This window comes from Camelus bactrianus, chromosome 7 (genome assembly GCF_048773025.1).
Source record: "Camelus bactrianus isolate YW-2024 breed Bactrian camel chromosome 7, ASM4877302v1, whole genome shotgun sequence".
In the NCBI taxonomy this organism is placed as follows: Eukaryota; Metazoa; Chordata; class Mammalia; order Artiodactyla; family Camelidae; genus Camelus; species Camelus bactrianus.
In genome coordinates this window covers 3803414-3827428 of record NC_133545.1, presented here as the reverse complement: position 1 = coordinate 3827428, position 24015 = coordinate 3803414, and the positions used below count along the sequence as shown (strand labels likewise).

At 48.1% G+C, this 24015-nt stretch overlaps 1 protein-coding gene across 6 annotated transcripts in view; it reads left to right on the top strand.

Annotated features, from left to right (window-relative positions):
* The window catches only part of ACTR3B (actin related protein 3B), a 169984-nt gene extending 152418 nt beyond the window's left edge, over positions 1–17566 (top strand). The window contains exons 10-16 of one of the 6 annotated variants that reach the window (XR_012507987.1): positions 4386–4418; positions 4631–4722; positions 4808–6281; positions 7212–7369; positions 14104–14884; positions 16596–16719; positions 17036–17566. The gene's annotated coding sequence lies outside the window, so the exon portion shown is untranslated. Of the gene's footprint in view, positions 1–4385; positions 6282–7211; positions 7370–14103; positions 14885–16595; positions 16720–17035 lie in introns of all 6 variants that reach the window. The other 5 variants (XR_012507984.1, XR_012507985.1, XR_012507982.1 and 2 more) reach the window with 5 other exon arrangements.
* Positions 17567–24015: the final 6449 nt, after the last annotated feature.

Sequence of the window (24015 nt, the reverse complement as noted above, 5' to 3'; positions counted from 1 at the left end):
AGTGTCCAGCGCTGTCCCTCTCAGGCTCATGGAAGACTGTGTCCCAGACCCCTTGTAGTTAGGCAGGGCCACGTGACTAGTTCTAGCCAATGAACTTGGAGGCTGGGGTGGAACCTGCCCTTTCCAGGGAGACACAGTGACCCTTAAGCTTTTCGGTTGTCCGCCCATCAGGGAACACAGGGGTCTTGTGCCGAGTCGGACCGGAGCAGCTGAGACTGTCGAGTCACTGTGTGGGTGACAGCTGCTGGACTGTGGCCCGCACTCACAGACGATTTTTTCTGGAAGGCAAACACGATTTTGTGCGTTAAGCTAATGAGATTTTGGAAATTTTTGTTGTTGTTACTTTGGCATAGCCTAGCTTACGTTGCCTAATCGAATAACTGAGTATAATTTGGAATGAAATAAAGGATAAATGCTCAACCTAATACAGAAAGTAGCCGTGTGAAAACTTCGGCCATATCTGGTTCTTGTTCATTGCAAAGGCTCCTGAGGCAACAGCAGGGACCTCAAGTCCGTGAGGGGTGGGGTGCCATCTCGTGCACCGCTGGAGTTCACATAGGGGCAGGGGGACGCGTCAGGGGGACGTCTTCAGGACACTCCCGATTTCCTACCAGAGGGAGAGCAGCCAGAGTGGGCCTGGCCCTGGTTTTAGTCCCACCAGTTAATAGAGGGAAGGACACCAACTGGGGAATTGCCTGCTCTAAGGTCAGCTCAAGGTATCAGCCAAGCAAAATGGCGCACGTAAAGGTGGGTTGACTAGGAGCTCCTGGGGGAGCCTGCAGGAGAGGCACTCGCTCCCGTTAGAACCTCTTGGCAGCCTGTCCTTGCAGTGGACCCCTCTGGCACCGTGTTCGTGGATCCAGTGTCTGGCACATGGTGGCACTGGGACAAACGGCAGATGCACAAAACCAAAGGACTGCCTTGGAGGAAGCCTCTATAGGACAGGCTTCCCAGGTGAGTAGAGTCACTGATGGGTAGCTTCAGCCAGGCTGCGAGTGGGAGGTGGAGAAACGCAGGTCTGGAAAAGAGAGCATCTCAGGCGACATCCACGGCAGGTCCTCCTGGCCCCTGTCCAGCTGGGCTGTGTCTCTGTCCTGCCATCAGAGTGTGATCGATCATATCAACATGTGATTGTTTTTTCGTACTTGGCAGCTTTTATTCTCAGGGAAAATCCTGTTCTCCTTCATTTTCTTCCCCAAGTCCTAAGATTGGGTTGGATTTCGTTAGAAGCAGCAGGAGATTCCTAGAAAAAACCCTCTTTGTTTGCGATGATACTAATGAATTCTGGGGAGCAGTGGAAGTCACAGTCGATAGAACGTTTTCCCTAAACGCCACGGGTTCTAGTGGGCTTGCTGCACCGCGACTGTACTTCAGTGGGGTGTCCTTGAGTTAACAATAGTGTCATGATGTTGTTGGAAAGAATCTATGCCAGTGAGACGCTGGCTGTCTCTAATTGGAGATACTTCTGCATGTGTTCATTCATTGATGGGATTTGGTGGTTTCGTCTCCCTACCTGCCCTCAGGTGTTACAGACGATGGGTCCTTAGACCTCTTGGCTTGACCCCTGGTTATCTTCATCCATCCCTTTTGATTTCTGGGAAGAAGAGACCGAGTGCCGTCAGACAGAGCACCCTGCAGCGGACCAGTGCAGGGTCTGGGGTCTGGACAGATGCCCTCGGGTGGATTAGGTGAGCCCGGAAGACCCCGTGGGGAGCATCAGGTGGGAATCAGAGCAGAGAGGGGAGGGCTGGTGGGGCCCGGCAGCAAGCGGTAAACAGAGGACTGGATTCCAGACCCGTAGGAGTTAACATACAACGTTGTGTTAGTTCCCGGTGTACAGCGTAGTGACTCAGTTACATACATATATTATTTTTTATGATAGGTTATTATAGGTTATTGAATATAGTTCCCTGTGCTATGCAGTAGGTCCTTATTGTTTATCTATTTTATATACAGTACTTTATATCTGCAAATCTCAAACTCCTAATTTATCCCTCCCCGCCCTTCCCCTTTGGTAACCGGAGTTTGCTTTCTGTGTCTGTGAGTTCCTTCAGCTACTGTTGATTTACTCCCCAAGCTTTTCCCTTTTCCCAGCTTTATTGAGCCGTAATGGACATGTAACATTGTGTATGTTTGAGGCGTCCAGTGTGTTGATTTGGTACATGTATGTATTGCAAAATGGTGCCCACCACTGCATCAGCTAACACCTCAAACCCGTTTCTTTTCTTTTTTTTTCCCCGTGGTGAGAAGGTTTACAATCTACTGTCTTAGAAACTTTCAAGTGTAGACCACAATATTCTTAGCTATAATCACCAGGCTGTACGTTAGGTTCTTGGAACTGGTCAATCTTGTAAGTGTCCCAGGCTTTTTCTGAGGAAGGTGTTGCAGGCGATGGGATGTTGACCAGGGCTGGCTGAGCTCGTGAGGAGACGTACTGCCCCACCTGCTCCACTGGGTCCCTGCAGTTCTCACGTGATCTGTTCATTGAAGCCACTCTCCCCATCAGTTTCACTGGACGAGTTCCTTGTTGCCTCTAAAGTTAGTTTTGTATCTCCTTAAATTGATAACTGCTTGGAGGGGGAGGGTATCGCTCAAGTGGCAGAGCACATGTTTGACAGGCACGAGGTCCCAGGTTCCATCCCCAGCACCTCCTCCAAACAGAAATAAATGAATAACCCCACCCCCACCCCAATAACTGCTTGGAAGTGTGAATTTTCTCTTGTCTCCCGGCTGGACTCCTTGGTTCTCCATGTCTGTTCTGTTCCTCGTTGTCTCCTCAACAGAACATCTCCTTGCTCCTCCAAGTCTCTGCACTTTGAGGAAAGGCCATCATGTTGAAGCAGAGTGAGTGAGGCCAGCACTGGGCTTTCTGTGGGAACTGGACCTCCTGTAAGACTGGCTGGTCACTGGTCGGCATAGTCCCCGAGTTCCCGGTTCCCGTGAAGAAAAATGATGCAAATTCTTAACCTGCCTCATCAGGGGAGGTGGGGTAATCATGCCTATGAACAATGAGGGTGTCTGAAGGAGAATGTGTCATATTTGGACAAGAACTTTTTTATAGTAGACCATTTCAATCCTGTGAGGGAGATTGTTAGCCTGCGCTTTGAAATCAGAAAGAGCGAGAGTTTAATCCTGGTTCTGCCACTTATGAGCTGTGTGTGCCCAGCAGGTCCAGGTACTTAGTATTTTATGGCCTCAGTTCCATTGTTTATATCAAGGGGATGAAGGTATGCACCTTGGAGAATCCTGACAAAGGAAATAGCCATTCTCGAAGGTGTTTGGTTCAGCACGTGGCACATGGCAGACACTTAATTAAAGGCAGAAGGAAATGATGGTGAAGATGAAGAGAATGGCCACCAAAAAGATGAAGCAAGCTGGAGAGGAGGAAGATGGGGAGGAGGAGGAAGTAACATTTCAACCTGGGAAAGTCACTGCCGCTCTGAGCCTCGGTTCCCTGGTCAGTCTAAAGGGCCTACCCGCACTTGCCTCTCTTTTTGTGACGATAAAGTGAAATAATGTACGAGAAAGGATCTCAGAAACCTCGAATTTCTATACACATATGATTTAGTAAAAATAGTGTATATCTGTAAGTCATGTGACCTTTCCCAAGGGGTCACACACAGCACCGGCGTGGGGCGGTCACCCTGCAGAGTGATGCAGGCCCAGCTCCGTAAAATCTCACTTGCTTTCCGATTCCACAGACACACACCTGCCCTGCGATAAACCAGCTGGTATCCACATTGTTTGCCATGTTCCACCCTGCGAAGCAGAACTTCCCATCCTTGTCAGCAGTCTTAATCCGAGTGATGAAGCCAGATGAAAAGTGTTTGAACATGCTAATGGGCTGACAGGAGATTAAACGGGTCCCTTAACAAATGACTCTCCACCCAGCCCCCAGCGTCCCCGCCTGCTGCGGCCGCACATGGGCAGCGCAGGTAATCCCGCCTGTTGGAGACATCCCATACATCTCCCAGTCTTCGCTCTTGCCGGCCACCCGCGAGCCCGTGACAGCTGGAGAATTATCACTCCTTCTCTGCACATTATCCCTCTAACTCTCTGTGGCCGTGGGGGTGGCTTGGTGAGGCTGCCCTGAGAATTACTGCCTTGCTGATCTATTTGTTCCCAGGCCACTTTCCCAGGCTGGTGATGGATTGCTCTCGATGGGGAAAAAACACATAGACAGCAGTGACACATTTCTCATATTTGGGGTTCATTTGAAAAGTCGTAAGAATTAGTTTCCTGCAAAGGCTTGAAATGTACAAGAAGTTGAATGTTGAAACTTAAAATGTACATTTGTGGTGATTCCCGACTCATAGTCAACGTCTGGGGAAAGATGTTATGGCTGGGTAACTTAACTAACCCATCTGCTCTGCATTTTGTTTCAGTTGGCGAAAAATCTGATGGACTTCATATCCCAGGTATGAATGATGTGGGTCCCCTGTAAAGGACCCTCTGCTCCCCACGCAGCCCCCACTTCCTCTTCTACATGGAACTCCTAGGTTGTCCTGAAGCCTCCAGAGCCTCGTTCATGCTAAGCACACGTTCTACCGCTGAATCATCCCCGTCCTTCACACATATTTAAAATAATAGTCCCTGACCCCTTCCTAAAGGGATGTGTGGCATTTTCTAGAAGAGCTGTACACTGGGGTAAGAGGAGTATGCAGAACTCAGGCTGACACTGACATCGGGACCTTGAACTGGAGTGGAGATGCGTGAAGCCAGGTGAGAGGCAAGGTTGTGGCCAAGTCCAGCCATCTCACAGCTGACACCTCCGACTCACAGCGCTGTGTCTCTGCTCTCTACACAGTGACCAACTGCGAAGACACTGAACCTCCCACTGTTAGACAGATAATGACACTGTAACTGCATCGTTCCCTGCTGTGGCTAAGTGCACACTGACCTCTCAAGGGCATGTCCATGTGAGCAAGTGTGAGGGTGGAGCAGGTGCCGGGGGGGGGGAGAGATTTTTGTCTTTTGCTGAGATTTCACTTAACTTCTGGTAACAATAATAATCCAGTTCAAGGAGTCTTCCCCTCTTGTCCATCAAATCATGGCAGAAACAAAGCTTACTCGTGCATTAAGCTCTCATTTTTGGAGTTACTGAATTCAGAAGAAGATAATGACAGCTGGCTGCAGGCTATTAAGAGAGCCCTTTACAACCGATCTTCAGCCAGGGCATTCATCACCAGGAATGTCGCTAAATCTCACTTGTTGTTTTTCTACAACATGACAAGCTCTCGTATTCAAAGTTCAGTCATGCCAATGAGAAGCGACCTTGTTCCTTCTGAGGCTGTATAAACCAAGCTCTTCCCAGCAAACTCCTGACCCAATGCACTTTGTTTTTAAGAAGAGCGGCAGATCCATGTTGGGCAGACAGCTGTTAGCGCCCAGTTCGAGCGCCCCCCCTGGGGATGGAGTAAATGGCCTTTGACTGCCTTGTCTAGGGTTTCGGGATTTTTCCTCCCAGTGAATTTTGGTCTATGGTCATGATACCAAGTGAGTCACTGTGAGTGTGATTTTGCACAGCTTGATTTCTGACTTAACTTGGCAAAAATTTCCCTTGCTCGGAAGGCGGAGGAGACCATGAGAGTTGTTATTTTGAGAACAGCTTATGAGCAGAGCTACCCTGGGGCAAAGTGCCTGCATCTCGCAGGAATTCATAAGCCCAGGAAGGGCATCGCCAGACCCCTGCCCTAGAGCTCAGCAAAGAGACTTCAAGCTCGAGGAAGCGTGTGATCGCCAGGTCAGACACTTCACCGTGAAATATTCCTCAAGAAGAGAGGAAAACCACAGAAACCTTAAATGCTGGCGGTGTAGCTGCGAGAGGAACCAGCGGCTCACGCCAGGCATGTGGGCTTTGGGGTCATTTTCATCTCAAATCCTGTCTCTGTGACTTTCCAGTTTTCCCTCCGTAAAGTAGGAATAATCATACCCTCTTCATCCGAGAATTAGTGAGGACGTAAAGGAAGTTCCGAGAACAGGTGGTGTAACGAGACTTCTGGGCTGTCCGTGCACAAGCCGTGAGACACTTCTGGGGCATCTGCGGCTGGCTCAAGCCTTACCCGTCCACTCAGGTGGCTTTTCAGTCTGTGTAGAAGTAGTTACTTCTAGTAATACTGCCTCTTGGGTCTCATTTAAATAATTTTTGCCTTTAAGCCCTTCTCCATAGGTACCAAATGGTGTTGCATTTTAAGAGAAATACTCCAAAGAGGTCTTACGGACACGCAGAGCTGAGCTGGGTGGACAGGAAGGGCGTGCTGAAGGCCGGTTCATTTTCGCCTGTGAGCAAAGCTCTCATCTATTCAGAGCTGGCAGAGGGGTACTTCTGTAAAGTTTCTGTAGGGGTCTTTTTGCTGCATGTGAGTCATCACCTGGATTTGGTACAGCTGAGTCCTGACGTGAGGCCCCACGTCCTGCTCCTGATTTACTTTGGATCCAACCATTAAAAATATAGATTATTTATTTTTTCCAATAAAAATTTTAAAAAATGTTTTTGAATTTTTTGATTTACAGAGTTGTACTAGTTTCTGGTGTACAGCATAGTGACTGTTACACATTTATATATTCTTTTTCATTACAAGCCATTGAATACAGCTCTCTGTGCTATACAATAGGACCTTGTTGTTTATTCATTCTGTACATAGTCATTTGTATCAGCCAATCCCAAACTCCAAATCTACCTCTCCCTCCCCCGTTTCCCCCTGGTAACCGTAAGTCTATTTTCTATGTCTATGAGTCTCTTTCTGTTTTGTAAATAAGTTCATTTGTGTTATTTTTTTAGATTCCACATATAAGTGATGTCATATGATATTTGTCTTTCTCTGTCTGCTTACTTCACTTAGTGTGATCATTTCTAAGTCCGTCCATGATGCTGCAAATGACATTATTTTCTTCCTTTGTATGGCTGAATACTATCCCATTGTATATATACACACCATGTCTGCTTTATCCAATCATCTGTTGATGGACAGTTAGTGGATCCAGCCATTCTTGACCTTGTCCTCAGTCAGCTGGAAGGGGCCGGGGATGACCTTACGAGAAAGGAGAGAGCGTGGGAGCTCAAACTCACAGCCTGTGTGATGCAAACAATGCTGAGTTCTGTCCACCAGTTAGTGCGTGCGGGCGGTATTACAAGTTCTCCACTTACGTCAACTTCCTGAATCTTTACAACAAACTTGTGAGCCTGTGAAATCATTGTCTCTACTTCATAGATGGAGAAACCGAGCCACAGAGTTTCAGCTGCCGATGGGTACGCAGATCTCAAAAGGCCAAACCAGGATGCACACCTGGGCAGTCTGGCCCCACGTGCTGGACCATTGCACTTGGGTGATTCTTCCTGCCCTTGGAGTTGGTTCATTAGGGTGATGAGGTGAGTTTGCCTTGTAGATAAACAAGCAGAAGGCTCCTCTCTGCTTTCTAGCACTCGAAGAAAACCGTCCCTTATCTATCCTTGAAGTCTCCTCTTAATGGAACCTTCTTATTTTAGTTTAGTCCTTCACAGGTTTCTGCTGATGGAAGGTGAGTTGAATGAACAGGTCATGATGAGGTAAGACTGAAGAACACTGTCATCTTTTTTCTCTCTTGAGTACTTGTTTGCGGTTTACGGTTCGAAACTGTCCTTGAGCGTGGTGGCGTGCTGGGTGCCAGCGTGTGCCTCAGGGCATCTTGACTGTCAGGTGGTTGTGCGGACTCTTGCGGTCCGTGGAGTCTCAAAGAACACGACGTTTCTCAGAAGTGATGTGAAGCTGTTACAGTGAATTTTTGGACATGAGACCAGTGTTTCTTTTTTGATACAAGTCGCAAGCAATTTCTCAGTATATCTTCAGGGAAGCTGCTCTCCGTGTCAGAAAGTGTTTGGCATTCTCTGCTGGCCTGATAAACCCACAGGGCGCAGCACAAGCTTCTCAAATGCAGCTAGCCTTTAGGTAACCCCATTTTCAAACCTGCATCCACCATCCTGTGGAGAAAGCGCTCAGCTCTGCGGCACGCAGAGGGCAAAGCACTCCTGCAGCCGCTCATCTCCGTGTTCAGGGAATGAAACCATGTTTTAGCAGGATGTACTTTCCTTCACTCTTTAGTGACAGTTTAAAAGTGAGCCGTGTGTGCTCACCCCTGTGCTTCCCCAGCGTTTGTGGGCGCACGGATCCTCTGGGAACCGTGTTAAACGCAGACTCTGACTTAGAGGGTCTGGGGCAGGACCTGAGCTTCTGCATTTCTAACGAGCTCCTAGGTGATGCCAGTGCTGTGGTCTGGGGACCACCGTTTCAGCAGCAAGACTCCAAAGTGCTGCTCTGTGTGGCCCTTCAACTTCCAGAATTCTCCAGCCTGTGACTAGAGAGGCAGCTGTTTCAGCAGCATCAATCCCCAAATAGATGCCCTGCAGTCTTTGTCTCCAGACCGTTATCTCTGTGTCCCTTCTGTTTTGGGTTGAATTTTGTCCCCCCTCCCCAAGATATGTTTGAGTCCTAACCCTCAGTACCTCAGAATGTGACCTTATTGAAAACAGGGTTTTTGTCACCAAGTTAGGATGGGGTCATTAGGGTAGAGTCTGATCCACCATGACTGGTGTCCTTACAGAAAGGGTAAATTTGTGTCCTTTTTTTTATTTTTTAGATTCCACATATGAGTGATATCATATGGCATTTTTCTTTCTCTTTTTGGTTTACTTCACTTAGAATGACGATCTCCAGGTCCAGCCATGTTGCTACAAATGGCATTACTTTATTCTTTTTTATGGCTGAGTTGTATATATATGAATATACCACAGCTTCTTTATCCAGTCATCTGTCGATGGACATTTAGGTTGCTTCCATGTCTTGGCTATGTAAATTTTTAAAAAAGGACACAAATGAACTTACTTATAAAACAGAGATAGACTCACAGACATAGAAAACAAACTTATGGCTACCAGGGGGAAAAAGGGGTAGGGAGTTCAGGGATAAATTGGGAGATCAGGTTTGGTAGATACTAATATATACAAAATAGATACACAACAAGGTCCTGCTGCGCAGCACAGGAACTGTATCCAGTACCTTGTAGTGGCCTATAGTGAAAAAGAACAGGAAAAGGAATATACGTAGATATGATAAATAAATCATGATGCTGTACACAAGAATTTAACACAACATTGTAAGTCAACTATACTTCAATAAAAAAGGGTAAATTTGGACAATGAGCCAGACAAGCACAGAGAAAGGACAGTGGGAAGAGATGTAGAGGGAACACACGTGACCCTGAAGGCAGGGACCGGGTGGGGTGGTTACATCCCTGTGGGAGCCTTTGAATGAAGGTCCTGCCCGCAGCTCCTCTGAGTCACGTGCTCGGGGCACCGCCTTTCCAGGGGCGTGTGGGGCACAGCTCCTGGGAGTCGCCCTCAGTAGTAGCTGGACTAGCTCGCTGCAGCTGGGCTGGGGAGGGGCTGAGAGTCTGACTCTGACTTTGGGTGGTCTGTAGGGCAGCGTGACCTTTGCCTAGCATCTCAAGGTCATCTTTTTCACCGCCTCCTCTCTTTCCTCAGGTGATCATCCTCACCCCCCAACTTACCAAAATCCTCCCAGTTCTTAGTTTGCAAAATAGCATGCATATACACTCACTTACTCGGTAAAAATTGATTAATCACTTGTTAAATTTCAGGCATAGCTTTAGGCTTGTTTCAATTAAACATGACACAGGGGGACAGGGGTGGGAGTTCGAGTTTTGCAGATACAAATATACATAAAATAGATAAACAACTGTACTGCACTGTATCGCACAGGGAGCTATATTCAATATCTTGTAGTAACCTATAATGAAAAAGAGTATGAATGTATGTGTGTATATGGATGACCGAATTATCATGCTGCACACCAGAAACTGACACAACATTGTCAACTGACTAGACTTCAATTAAAGAAACATGACACAGGGATGCCTCCCTCCGACTCCACTCTGGAAACACACAAGCCCAGAGCCCTGAGGACAACGGTTGGGGTCCTTACCTGGGGAAGTTACACCGCGGTGATCGGACTTGGGGAGGAAGGTCCCGGCCCAGGATGGGCTCTGGGGGTGAGAGACGCATGTGGAGGCGACGACACGCTCACTGTGTTTGCGCCCGCTCCCCCACCCCCAGGCCGTGGCCCCGAGCTGGCTCTGCGCGCACTCAGACGGATTGTTAGAAACTTCCGTTCTTTCTTGCTCTTTAAGACACTTGCATTGGTTCATCTTTTTAGTTGCATGCTTTCCTCAAAAACGTTCAGCGAGGAATTCTACTAGGTATTTGGTTAGATTGACTATTTCTTTATGAATATTAAAACTCTTTCCCAGCACCGACATCGTCATTCGAGTCAGGCACAGTGACCCAAACCTCGATACAAAGTAATTTGTTGTTTTAGGTACAGAAGTTTTCTTTCCTTCAAAATCTTAACAGGAGATACATTTTCTATATTAAAAAAATGTCCTTTTTCTGTTTCACTGAAAGGTGGCAGCAGATTTTAGTTTCTGGGTGTCCCCAGGAACTGGGTCTAGAGATCTTAAAAGTCCCACCTCTGCATCCTCTAAACACACACACACAGACACACACAGACACACACAGACACACACACACACACACACACACACACACACGGATGGGGAGGGGGAGGGGCTGTTTTCTGAAGGGTTTGAGCCTTGGGGCAGGAAAGGGAGCAGATGGTGGACTTTGACAGAGCAGAGGAGGGAAATCCTGGCCTAGCCCATTCCTGGGGTGGACTTGGCTGTGAGGCGAGCGGCCCACGCTCCAGCCAGCAGGAGGAGTGAGTGCTCTGTCCTGGGAGGGGCGCTGGGCAGCACATCACAGCCCCCACCACGAGGGGAGTGAACGGGTCAGAGCCAGCGGCGACGCTAGGTGGTGCTGCTCCTGGTGTCTGGTCTGCAGGGACCCTCCGTCCTTGACGATTAGACCTTGCACCAAAGGATGCAGCCACACGGTGCTTCCTTCATCGACAGTCTCACCACGAAAATAAAAAAAGTTAGCTGAACCGAACAGTGCGCTTAGTGATAGCTGACTTATGCGCTCTGGCACCAGCTCATCTCTCCGTGACCCGGAACGGTCTGCAGACTGGCGTGGTCCGCAAGCCGCAGTGGGGAACGCTGCCCTAGACCAGCTCTGGTCAGGAAATCGCTCTGGGTCTTTGCCTCTCAGCTCTATTTGTGAAGTTAATCATTCTCTGACTTCCAGAGTCTGGGGAGAGCAGCTTTGCCCACCCTCTGCTTTCCTAACACACGTTTTCCTTTTATTCCCCCAGGGTGGGGAGGTCGATCCATCTTAGCAGATCCTGTCAGATCGTGTCCGACTGAATGTATTTAGTCTTCCCAAATGTCCAATCTTTTCAGCCGAGGAATGTCTGCAGCGCTGACGAGGCCGTGATGCACAGCACACCGATCACTGCAGGGCGTGTCGGTTTAATTCTTCTTGGCTATATTCGTGCTGGGCCATCATTCAAGTTTACTGATGCTGTCTGGTCATGTCTCGGGGACTTATAGTTAGCTAAATCCGTCCTACGTAGAGAGACCACCAACAGCTTGGCTATCTTTTCAGAATCTTTTTGCATGAGAAGTGTTATTCAGTGATTACAGACAGCTCCTTCATAAATAAGCACTTGCTTCTGTAAGTTTCCTCTCTGGAGCCCTGGACCAGGAGTCTGGGAATTTGGGGTTTTTCTGTTGTTGCAATCCTGTTTCTGCCCCGCCGCTCGCAGTTGACTTAAAAACCCACTCTCTCCAGTCCAAGTGTTTCACTCCTAGTCCTCGGAATATTCTTAAGAATTACGTACAAGCTCACTAGGAAGCCCTGAATTATTGTTGTGTATGTGGCCACTGGCTTTCATATCGAGTATGAAGTGCCTGGATTTCAGACAATCAGGAGGAAACAGAGAGAACAGAGGGTAACAGGCTCATGGAGGTTGGCACTGAAATGAAACTGGACCAGTCCGGTGTTCGTCCTGGCCGCACGTGGCCATCCTTAGAGACTGAGTGATTCTAAGTCAGGAGCGATGTCCAGCCTCGGTATGTCCTTGAAGCCTGATGGATGATTCTTATGTTCATCTCGGTTTAAAAGCCATGGATGACATCCTCTCTCAATCTCCAGAGAGGACACTGGAGGCGAAGAGCCGTGGATGTGCAGTGAGCCTCCGCCCCCAGGTTCTTACCAGTGGGAACTGGAACGCAGGTTTTGGGGAAGGACCACGAAGCCAAGGCGATGGGGTTGTCCAGTCCAAACATTCTAGCAGCAGCACTTGAATGGAAGCTCTGGGCCAAGTCCCATGCTAAGCCTTTTAAAATAAAACTATAATTCTGTGCAGCTGGTGTTATTATCATCATTTTAATATGGGAAAATGGAGACCCAGGAAGGCTGAACAATTTGACCAAGATGATGTAGATAGTCAGCAGGAGTCAGGGGCTGGACTCAAGGCTCTGGTTGAGGATTTCTGTTCTTACCCTCCCTGCCGGAGAAAAAAACACCAGTTAGGCGGCTCACCGGGGAGCCACCTTTAATTCCCTCCAGAAGGGAGATTATACAAAGTACGTGTGTGAGCAGTCATGGCAATCCAAGCACGGTGGCTGGCAAATTTAATGTAATTATGATTGTGCAAGAAAAGAAAACCATACATAATGGAACAGGGAGAAAAAGAAGGGCTCAGAGAAGAGAAGTAGGGGACGTGATGAATGCTCGACGGTACCTGGGATGTGATGACCAAGAAGAGACTGACCAATGGGGCACCAGACACACGAGGTCACCAGCAGTTTCCTAGTCCCAGAGACTCCCTGCTGGGGCAGGGGACAGCACACACCGTTCAGGGTCTGGGAGGAGGGGCACTTGGGAACAGAGTGAATACGCAGGGGCCACGGGAGGCAAGCTTTGTAGTGACAAGAGAGTGGGTGACCTTGGTTCCCACAAAACGATGAGATTGGTCTGTGTGAATAATTCCACAGGCCAGTAGGGAACCAGAACCCACTACTCACAGGCAAGCAGGCACTGTGCTTGGTCCCTGTGATGGAGGGTTTTGCCTGGAGGATCTCACCTGCGGGAGCAGAGCAGGCTGGGGGACTCAGATCTAGACCATTCCAGGTCTCCCAATTTTACCCGATGTCAAAGCAGCATATAATACTGAGCCTGAATTTCAGACCTCAGACCGCAGCCATTCCATCCTCAGAAGGTTGTGGTACCAACGCCGGGATCACGATGTGAAACCAGAAAGCACGCCTCCAACGTAGGCTGTCATCTAGAGGAGAGCCGGGAGCTCGTTAATTGCTAATTTGCTTTCTTTCTGTAGCTGTGTGGAGTGATTCAAATCTGACATTTTAATTTTGCTTTACAACCACACATTCACTTTTCCAAGTCTGTGAGAGGCAGCAAGACAGCTCACATCTCATTGCTCCTCTGTGACTCACTGCGTCCTGGCCTGTCTGCCAAGTGGGACAAGACACTGAGGCCCTGATTGTATGAAAGAATTTCATGCTTAGATTTTTTTTTTCTTGAAATAAAGTCCTACCTAAAGAACTGGAGGAAGAAAAAAATAAGGGCCAAATTTCCGATTTTCATTAAAAGATCATGTTTTATGTTCAACTGTCACCAACTCTTCTCCTATTTCAACATTTAAAGTGAAGGCTGGAGAGCAGCTCTTCTCCCCAGATGGGTCGGACCTCTCGCCCCCACCGAGTGTAACAGCTGCCAGTCGACCATGTGGCACCTCGTGGAGGGTGACAAAGGTGTGTGGTCAGGTGACAGAGCACAGTGAACTCGAAAGCCTTTCATTCGGGCTAAAACCAAAGGGATTCAGAGCTTTGCACAGAACATTTACTCCTGATTTATAAAAGGAAGTTAAAGCAAGAAACAGCGAAGTGAGAGTTTATGTATTTGTCGATGAGGGGATAAAATGGAAAAAAAAATTGTGGTGCAAATTCACGGGCCTAGATTTGAGAGCTGACTCCATCAGTTATTCACTGCTCAGATTTAAAGGCAAGTCGTCCATCCTCCTTCAGCCCAGGGTCCTTGTGTATAAAAGGGGTACATTACCATCTGCCCTGTAATCCGGCTGGATTGAGGACACCAGAGGGGAAATGCTATTCATTTGTTCATTTACGCAGATATCTGCATACCTGCTAGGGTGCGGGCCACCGTTTTGGGCAGAGTGAACACAGCAGCGTCAAAACAGACACAAGACCTGCCTTCGTGGTATAGACAGTGAACAGCAAAGGAGATGCTACGGTTTTCAGCTAGTGGTAAGTGTGATGGACAAAAACCAACTCAGGGAACAGAGTAGGAAGCATGGTGGAGATGAGAGGGGTGACATGTTAGGTAGGGTGGTCAGGTGGAGAAGAGGGTACCTGGGGGAATCTGCCCTGTCCTGGAGCTGGGAGGAGCTGAGGACGGTTCCCCAGACAGTGTGGCGTGTGACCCAGCCCTTGGGAGGCGGCCTTCTGAGGCCCTTCCGTGATACCACTCAGCCTGATTGCCTTCATCCCCGTGATGGGACATCTCACCTTCTCTCCTCCCTCACCTGCCTCGCTTAGCCCCAAGGCCATGAGACAACCATTGACCTGAGGGACGAGAATGTGTATTTGAATGTCAGTTACCATTAGAGCATGATGCTGACATTTGATGGGAAGGAATAAAAATGTTGGAAGACAGTGACAGAGACCTGGGACTTTTCTGAATATCTGAGTCCAGGTAAAACCATGGAGCCCCGAGGAAAGTTCAATGAGGAATCTGATCATAACAAATCAAACCACCTGCTTGTGCTGCCGGCGATTAGGTTCTTGCTTCAAGGGAGGAATTCAGAGACAAGACCCGGAGGTTAAGAAAATAAAGTGAAGATTTATTAAGGGATGGATAAGACCATTTCACGGGGAGAGTGGGCAGACTCAGGTGAGCAGCTGCACTGAGTTTCTTTGGCAAGTTGGTTACACGGGGTGTAAAACTGAGTGGACAGAATATTCATTGGGGAGGGAAGGGTTTGGGGCCATAAGTATTTCCTGATCTCCATCCCAGCTCCACCTTCCTGGGCGGAGGATGGATTTTTGTCCTTATTTAGTCTGGATCGGAGCATCATGGTCTCAGTGCATGATGGGTACTTCTAATCTGCAAGGCTGATTTTATTGTCATGAAGGCATAATGAGCAAAAGGTTACATCCGGACACTGGAAATTCCTGCCTTTTCCCACCTTTCTCTGCCTGCCTCCAGGACACTTGTCACCCCCAAATGTGTGATTTCTTATCAGCCCTGAGGTTCCTGCTTTTTTCTCTTTCTGCTCAGGGACCCCTGTTGTTCACAAGCTGTGTTTTTCCCTGCCGTTTTGCCTGTGCCCCGCTTTCTCTGCTCACATCTGGCTACCTGCCTGCTCCAATGCTTGGAGGAGCCTTGCAGGCCAGACCCAGCCTTGCAGGAGCAGCCGTAGAAGTGTGATTCAAAGAGGCGGGTTGAGGAGGGTCCATGCAGCGAATGTTTATGGAAAGCTTCTCTTTCCAAGAGAAACAAAGCAGCTGGGGTCTGGAGTCTTGGGGAGACCCCTTTAGAAAGTAACGGAACGGCTCCAGACTTTTGCTTTACCTTCGTCCATCCACGTGCTGAACCCTGGGGGGGGGGTGTGGGGGGTGATACTTCCCTGCACGGAGGGCCGGGAGTGGTGGTTTACATAAGTCCACGTGTCGTCTTCACAAAAACGCCTGGAGGCGGGTACTCAGCTTCGAGCCTGGGGTTTCCATCTGTGAAATGAATTGATGCGCCCTGCTCAGGTGACAGATCTCGTAAGTGGCAAATACGGGTAAGGCCTGTCCAGCTCATTCAACTATATTCAAGGCGTTGAGTTCAAGAAGTTGAATATGAGCTGGGGCAGGGCCCTCAGCAATGGGAACAAACTCAGCAAAGTGTGATTTGCAGTTTCTGTGCTCAGGTGCAGTGGCCTGCCAACAGGTAATCCCGCCTGCCCCGGATGTCGTGGTAGGGGGAGTGTGGGTCTGCACCACACCCCAGAGGAGAGGGCGGCGAGAGGACAGGATGAGGGGGAGCCGGGTGTTCAGGGGCAGTGTCGGTTTGGATGAGGAGGGGGAGGTGACAGATCATGGGCATGGGGGAGGGGAAGCCTGAACGCAGATTGCATGTAGCTACTTTTTCCGGTCCACGGACTGTTCCTCCAGTAGATAGCACAGGTCAGAGTGACTGCAGGGGACGTCTGTGTTTAATCGGACAGGGAGGCCTGGAAAGGCCTGCTCGCCCCAGCTGGCCACAGTCCCTGCCAGTGCTCTGGCAGGACGCCAGCCTGTTCACTCGTTTCCCTCCTGGGCCGCTTCCGTTTGGCTGAGGTGTGATCTAACCATTGGTTTGCAGAGCTCTGGAAGAGCGCCTTGAGCTCCAAGGTAGAGCTCTGGAGTGGGGCTGCTGGCTGGGCCCTGGCAGAGGTTCTCCCGTTCCCTCTCCTCAAGGGAACTCCGTTTTCGTGCAAGTGTTTTTATCCCTTCATCTCACAGTCCAAGGGCCATGGGGAAAGAAGACCCCACTCTCGGGGTCTCCTCCTCACCCCATGATTGGCTGAGGAAGGCCTGTGATATCATTCTGACCGAGAGGACATGCGTTTTTCTAGAACCTTCTGGAGAAGGAATTTCCTCCCTCGTTTGGGAAAAGAAGCTGTCGGCATCGGCGTCCTGCAGACGTGGTCAGCAGGTCCCGCTGGCGCACAGCCGAGGCAGCATCTCCCTTGTGAACAGGTGAGACCCTGTATTTCTTTATTTTTAAATGGAGGCACTGGGGATAGAGCCCAGGGCCTCGTGCGTACAAAGCACATGCTCTACCGCTGAGCTCTACCCTCCCCAACAAAGAACCTGTATTTCTGATGATGTCATTGAATTGCAATTGGCCAATGGTTAAGATCGACCTGACCTCCAGACATTCAGTTCTAAAGCCGAATAATTTCCTTACTGTTCCTTCAGATTGGTTCCGTTTTGCCCCATTTGCAGCCCAAAGTATTCTAATGTTCATCACCCTTGTTACAGATCAGTGTATTTTTGTGCTCCATGCCCCCAGGACCCCAAAACATCTCCGTGCCACACACAGGGTAGAAAAACAAAGGACGGCGTACAGCACCCATTCGCCTCTAAGAGCCTGGCAGAGAACTGGACGTCACATAAACCATCAGCCACAGGAAAGCACAAGATCTCTCCCAGTCCCAGACGCCCTCCCTCAGAACAACAGGAAAAGATAGTCAAAACGCTCTGGATTCAGAAAAAAGGAGAAATAATTGTATGTTTCATGATGTTGTTGGAAATCTTCTAAATACTAGTTTAAAATATTAATGGTCCTGATTTTTACAATCCCACCAGTGATTTCTGAAGCAACATTAATACCTCTAATTCAAAACTAAGTTTAATTCTGGAAAATAGGTGTGTGTGTGCACAGGTAGACAGAGGGATAGAGAAATAGATTTAGGTGTCATCTTGCAAAATTAATGCAATTGAAGTTGGGATGTTTATAAACCGTGAAAGGTTGGGAAGGTCTAACGAGTATTTGAAAACTAGCCAACTGCCTGGTTAATTAAAAATAATCCCTTTGCCTCTCCTTTAGCCTCAATTGAATAGATTCATTTATAGAATAAAAAGCGGATTGAACGAGTTCAAAGCCGCAAGCAGCCATTCTTTCCAGCCCGAAGACTTTCTCCAGTAGATAATTCAGGTCAAAGTGGCAGCAGGGGGATGTCTCTGGAAAGATAAAATTAGATTTTCTTGTCACTGCTCCTCAAAATGGGGAGGGCATATGGTATTTCATTTTTTTCCATCACAGAGTCCAGGTGTAGACAGAGGCGTTAGTGGTCTTGAAAAATGCCACAAGCAATTTTATTATTTTCTTAAATGCTTCTGAAACAACAGGTGAGGATGTTGAAGGGCAGGTGTCCTGCAAGGCGGGTGATGCTATGAGACTGTTGGTGTTGCTTTTGGCAATCTGTTGCCGTGGCGGGTTCCGCCTTCCCCCAACCTGGGCGGAAGTGGGAGGCAAATCGATCCGCGTGATGGTTTCAGCCCCAGAGCGTGTGGCCCGGTGGCAGAGTCATGCAGACGGACACGCCTCTGGTGACGACAGGAAAGACACAGGAGGAGCCTCTCTGACTCCCACGGAAGCACAATGTCCCGGATGCTAACACAGCCTGTGCGGCTGGAAGGGTAGCTCCTCCCTTGGCATAAGCCCTGTGGCCAGCGGTCCACGAGGGAAAGGGAAACCAAACCCGCAGCCCCGTGGCCCCTCTCTGCCCCGCAAGCGGCCTGCTCCTCCCTCACTCCGACTCCAGGCTTAGAGCAAATCCCCATTTGGAACCATTTCCAAGGATACTCACCTCTGTCCAAAGCATATTTAAAAAGGGGCTTCACACTTGGTTTTCTTTTGTTTTATTCTTATGAAACACAACACGAAGGACAGCTCTGTCCAATTCTGGTAGCGTTTACTTCCGGTTCCACATCAGGAACCCTTTCAATTTGGAATGACTGTTTAATCTTAAATCCCTTGAATGTGTTTTAATCCAAAATTCAGTCACACTGAGAATGCTCCCTGTGCCATGTGGCCTTGTGTGTCAATCCCTCCTCGTGTAGCCATCGCCCAGCGGATGAAGTGTGGATCAGCGCCCTGTCACACATCGCATCAAGGATGCGGGTAGTCTGGGAGGAGGCACCGTTGAGGCCATTCCTCTCTCAGATACAAAACTGGACTTTACAAGAAAACCAGAGGTGCTCCGAGAGCTCACAGCTCATCACTGCATCTCGTATCAGCTGAGAACAGGTGATCTGTGCTCTCTCTTCCCTGGAAGATGGAAACACATATTTAGCTTTTAACAGTAAATACAAATTATTTGGCTTTGTAGTACAGGAACCTAAAACAAGACATGTGAAGGGAAGAGATGTAGTTAGGATTTGTTGGGGGCAATCATGTCCTAGACACAGATGGAAATTTAAGATTGAGACCATGAATTTCACCCAGGAAGTACATTTTGCGCTGCGTTCTTTACCTCAGAAACAAGGCGCCTGGGGACAGAGTGGCCTGTTAGATTCTTTCAATTACTGTCATTGTCAAGGGGAGTGGACCACCTCCTGTAAACCTCTAGCCATCACTTTGAATGTCCACGTTCTGCCCAGTGTCTTCTTCCTGGGGCTCGCCCAGCGGGTGCTGTCCGTGGTGCTTTGCCTAAAGTCCCAAATTCCACAGACATCGTGGTGTAGAGGAGGTAGAAGTCTGTACGATTGAATATAAAGTTCAAGCTTACCTTAAGTATTGCTTGAAATCCTTCATTGGCCAACAAGGCCCTTAAGGAAAGTTACTGCAGTTGAACTAGGAATTTCCTCTTCTCAGACACAAGCATCCCCAGAAGGAATAAAATACTTTTCTACCGTTATCAGTAATATGTACTTAATGTGAGTGTAAGTTTAATCCAGAGATTTAAAAAAAACCTGGAATCTTAAAATAGACCCTGTTGACAGGATGTGGTGGCATTTTGGTGGTTGTTGCTGTTTAGATGGGTGGAATTAAAAAACCAATTTGAATACTGTCCTGGCACTGTTTGTCCGATGCATTGATCCCTACCTAGTGACGGAACTGAACTGAATCAAACAGGAGTGTCCTGCAGGTTCTCACTGTTGGTGGTGACGCCAGCAACCATGACATTCTCTGTTCTACACGCTGCCTGCCACCTTGGCCATCACTCCCTAGATCCCTGCTGGTTGAGGTTTGCTAAGAAGAATAAAATATGTTGTGAAGACAACAGAAATGAAATCGCTGATGATGGTGTGTGATGCAAACCCCAGTGATCATCTGACACCTGGATTGCATCATTTCTGAGTCTATAGATGGGACAGACACACTCAGCAGAGGACAGAACTCTACGATTAGTTCCCTGATCTGTGAGGGAGGGTCTTTATGGTAGAAGGGATAAGGAGGGAACTTTTAAAACCCACTCACTTTTGGAGTAATTATATAGTGAGGGAGAAGGCTGGATGGTGGTCTCAATCATATGCCAATTAATTCACCTGTCAGGTTCCTGTGAGCACAGGGGGCATCATGGCAGGTGACAGTAGACAGATAACCACTAGCTCACCTGGGTGGTGGCCCTGTCACAGCTGCCATGCTGACTATGGTGTCTTCACCGGGTGGTCCCGGGGACGGCCTCTGGCTTGGTACCTGATTATTGAGCTGCAGGTGTTTCCTCCTCCTCCTCTTCCTTCTTCGTCCTGTGACTTGCTTTATTGAGATATAATTCACATATTGTATAATTTACCCATCTAAATTGTGCAATTCCGTGATTTTTAGTGTCTTGGGGGATATGTGCAACTATCACCACAGTCAATTTTAGGACATTTCATCATCTCAGAAAGAAACCTTGTACCCTTTATTGCCCATCTCCTGAGCCCTTCCCCTCAGATGCTAAGAACCCACTAGTCTGTCTCTCTAGCGTTCTCTGTTCTGAATATTTCATATGAATAGAATCATATAATATATATTCTTCTATGACGGACTTTTTAAAATTCTATTTTTTTATTGAAGTGTTGTTGATTTACAGTGTTAGTTTTAAGTATACAGCAGAGTGGTTCAGTTATACAAATACATACATACATATATATATATGGATTCTTGTCTATTATATCTCATTACAAGATATTGAATATACTTCTCTGTGCTCTACAGTAGGGCCTTGTTGTTTGTCTATTTTATATATAGAAGTGTGTATCTGTTAATCCCCAACCCCTAATTTAGCCCTTCTTCCAGATACTTAGTAGAGAAGATGATTCTGGAAACAGACTCAGGTGTACGCCACTAGCATCTGCTGCTGAGTCTGTATCACCAGGTGTCCGTGAGGCAGGATGCCCAGCCCAAGTTTCAAAATGACTGTACAGCTCAGGAGGGGACAGTATGCTGTCCTACACCGTGTTCCTTTGTGTCTTGGCCATGAAACACCAATTTTTATTTTATTTTATTTTATTTTATTTTATTTTATTTTATTTTATTTTATTTTATTTTATTTATTTAAACAAATTTGGGGGAGAAGTAATTAAGTTTATTTATTTATTTTTAGAGGAGGTACCGGGAATTGAACCCCCACCATGAAACACCACTCTCGGTGATCAGCCGAGCACGTTTTTTTTGTTCACTCAGATATTAACTGGCTCTGTGTCCCTGGACAGGACGTCTCTGCAGACATTTTACCAGCCTTGGTTGAACTGTCTGCAAGATACAAAGACTATCCATTGCCTAGGAAGACGCCTAATCAGACATTCAATTTAGTCCTTACTTATGCGGTGTTGGTTTCAGTTTGCACAGAGTGACCTGCAAACTCCACTTTACCACGGTCAAAAGGTTGACTTTCTTCGGAAAGGGAAGAAGCATTATTGGCTGGGACACTTTTGTTCACAAGTGACTCCAAAGTTAATTGCCTTAATTAAGAAAGGCAATTTACTGGGTGACCGAACGGATGCTTCCAAGGATAGATTCAGGCATGGCTGGATCCAGAAGCTCACATAATTAATCCAGTCAAGGTGTTTCCCTTCCCTTTGAAGACTCTGTTTTTTTTTGTTTAATTTTTTTTAGGTTTTAGCTGTTCCACCTAGCAAATGTGGCAGGTCCAGGCTTACTGGTAGCCCTCTCATTGTTAAATTCCAGCAGAAAGAGGATCTTGTCAGTGAAGTCACCAACATTACGTCCCTAAACTGGAACTGCTGGGTCCTGTGTCATCCAGCCTAGGGAGCTAAGAGTTGGTTTGGCCAGGCCTGGGTCACATGTCCCCCCTCGAGCAGAAGGTGGAGACAGCCCCACCCAAACAAAGGACAGAGAATGGGGGAAATGTGGGGTCCAAGGGCATCAACTCTTTGTTTATCAGAAAAAGGGGATATGGACACTGGCAGGCGAAACTTCAGTGCCCACTAAGGCAGCCCCACATCAGCTGTAGGTGAGAAGGCCTGTCTTTAAATCTAAGCAAATCACTAGCACCCATCACCCCTTGGGGGAACGCGCATCTGACTTGAGAGATACTGCATTCTAGCTGCAGCTTTTGACTGGAAGCAGTTCGCTAATTAGAATTCTTTTCCTTAAAGCAGATGCTCAAAAGCTTTCCACTCGGCAACATGTTGTTAATGGTTTGAGTCATTGTATGTAGTTGGGAGCTTTTGAAGTTGTATTTCTTGCCGAGTGTTTGATCAATAATTCAAAGCAGTTAAGGGCAAACTCTGCCTTAATGTCCGCGCTCTCCGACCCCTGCTTTTCAGTCTTTGATGCTGTGAATGTGCAGCCGCTCAGTGAGGACCTGGGGAAGCTGCATGGGCTGGGGGCGCAGAGGGGCCCTTAGCAGCTGCTCCCGGGGGAGGCAGAGTCTCCGAGTCTCCACCTGCGTATTAGAGAAGTGGCGGTGGGGACACTGAACCGCGAGGGGAAGCCTGTGCCCAGTGCCAAGTGCACGGTGGGGACTCAGTTTATTGAACTGAGCTGAGCCTGGCCGGTGGGGGCCCACCGTGGGCGAGCTGGCGAGGCTGGTGCTACTCAGCGCCCTGCCTGCATGTGGCGGTTAAAACCCCAGCATCGGAGTCACCGGGAGCTAGGTGCTCCAGGGGCGTGTACGTCCACCTGCACGGAAGACGGTTGTTTTCAGAAAAAGAATTCAGTTGTGCAGTGAGGTTTGAGTTTAATCTTGGCTTTGTGCCCTGGGCACGGTCTCTGCCTCGGGATCCAGCCAGGAGGAGGAGGTGACGCCTCCCCTGGTCTAAGTGAATTAATAACGACTGTCCTTCTGTTGTCACTGAATCCATTTCCAAACAAGAGGGTGACAGGTCAAGGGAGTGTGGCTGGAAGGAGCCCAGATGCACCTCGCCTGCTGGATCCAGGGCTGTTTCTTCCAGCAGCGTCTTTGCCTTTCAAGGAACAATGAACTCAGATGAGGTTCCCAGCCTTCTGAGTATGTGGTCACCAGGGATGGGGACGGGGTGGGTGGAGGGGCATATGTGTAGGAACCACGTTGTTTTGTCATCCAAGGACACCCAGGGCTCTCAGCAGGGTGGCAGGCCTGTCACCATGCTCCCGTATTGCCACTGAGGCTGAGGACACCCCCTGTACCTGGCGGGGAATTTTTTTAAAGGAAGATTTTAAAAATATGACTCCTGACTGTATCATTTGCATTGTCTATTAGACTTAAAAGGTAGTTTTATTTTTCAACAAAGATTTGCACACATGCATTACAAAGGGTCAAATTATTTACAAGGCATGTGATGAAAGAAATATTTCCCCTGCTCCATTCTCAAATATCCTGCTCCCCAGAGGCAGTCCCGTTGAACCCTTCTAGCTTGTTCCATCGGTATTTACATCCACAACTCTCAATAGCATGCTCATATTTCTAGTTTCTAAATGTTTCGGTTTCAGATGTTAGGTGTTGCTTCTCTCTAAGAAAGCTGAGGGTTGGCTGCTTTGCACCTCATTTCCCAGCTACCCTACAACAGGTGCACACATCGCTGTGTCCCTGTTTTCCCAATATGCTGTTAGCACAATTTCAGCAGGTCACATGCTGGCGCTTACGTTACCATGACTGGAAAGCCTATTCAGAGCTGGGCTTTGTGGCATAGTATGGCTTCTTTCCTCCCGCCCTCCCTCCCTTCTTCTTTTTCTCCTCCTCATCTTCTCTCAGTGTTCCAGGTACTTACCACTAATTCAGTCCCAGATTCTCTCCCTGCTGTGTAAGTCTCCTAGTGTTAGAGCAGGCAGTTAGCCAGATATGAGCAGAGAAATGGGGCCCGGGGTATGTGGCAGGAAACCATACATCTGTGAATGGGGGGGCCCTCGAGGCACACAAAGAAAGACAGCAAAAGGTGGGAATCTCTGGCATCTGATGTAACGAGGGAGCGATTCCTAACACAGCCACTCACTGTGTGAATTAGGAAAGTTACTCAACTTCTGCCTCAGTATTCCATCTGTCAAATGGGCCAACTTCAGTCTACCTTGAAAGATATATATCAAGTCCCTATGTGATAAAATCCAGGGGGACTAAGTGA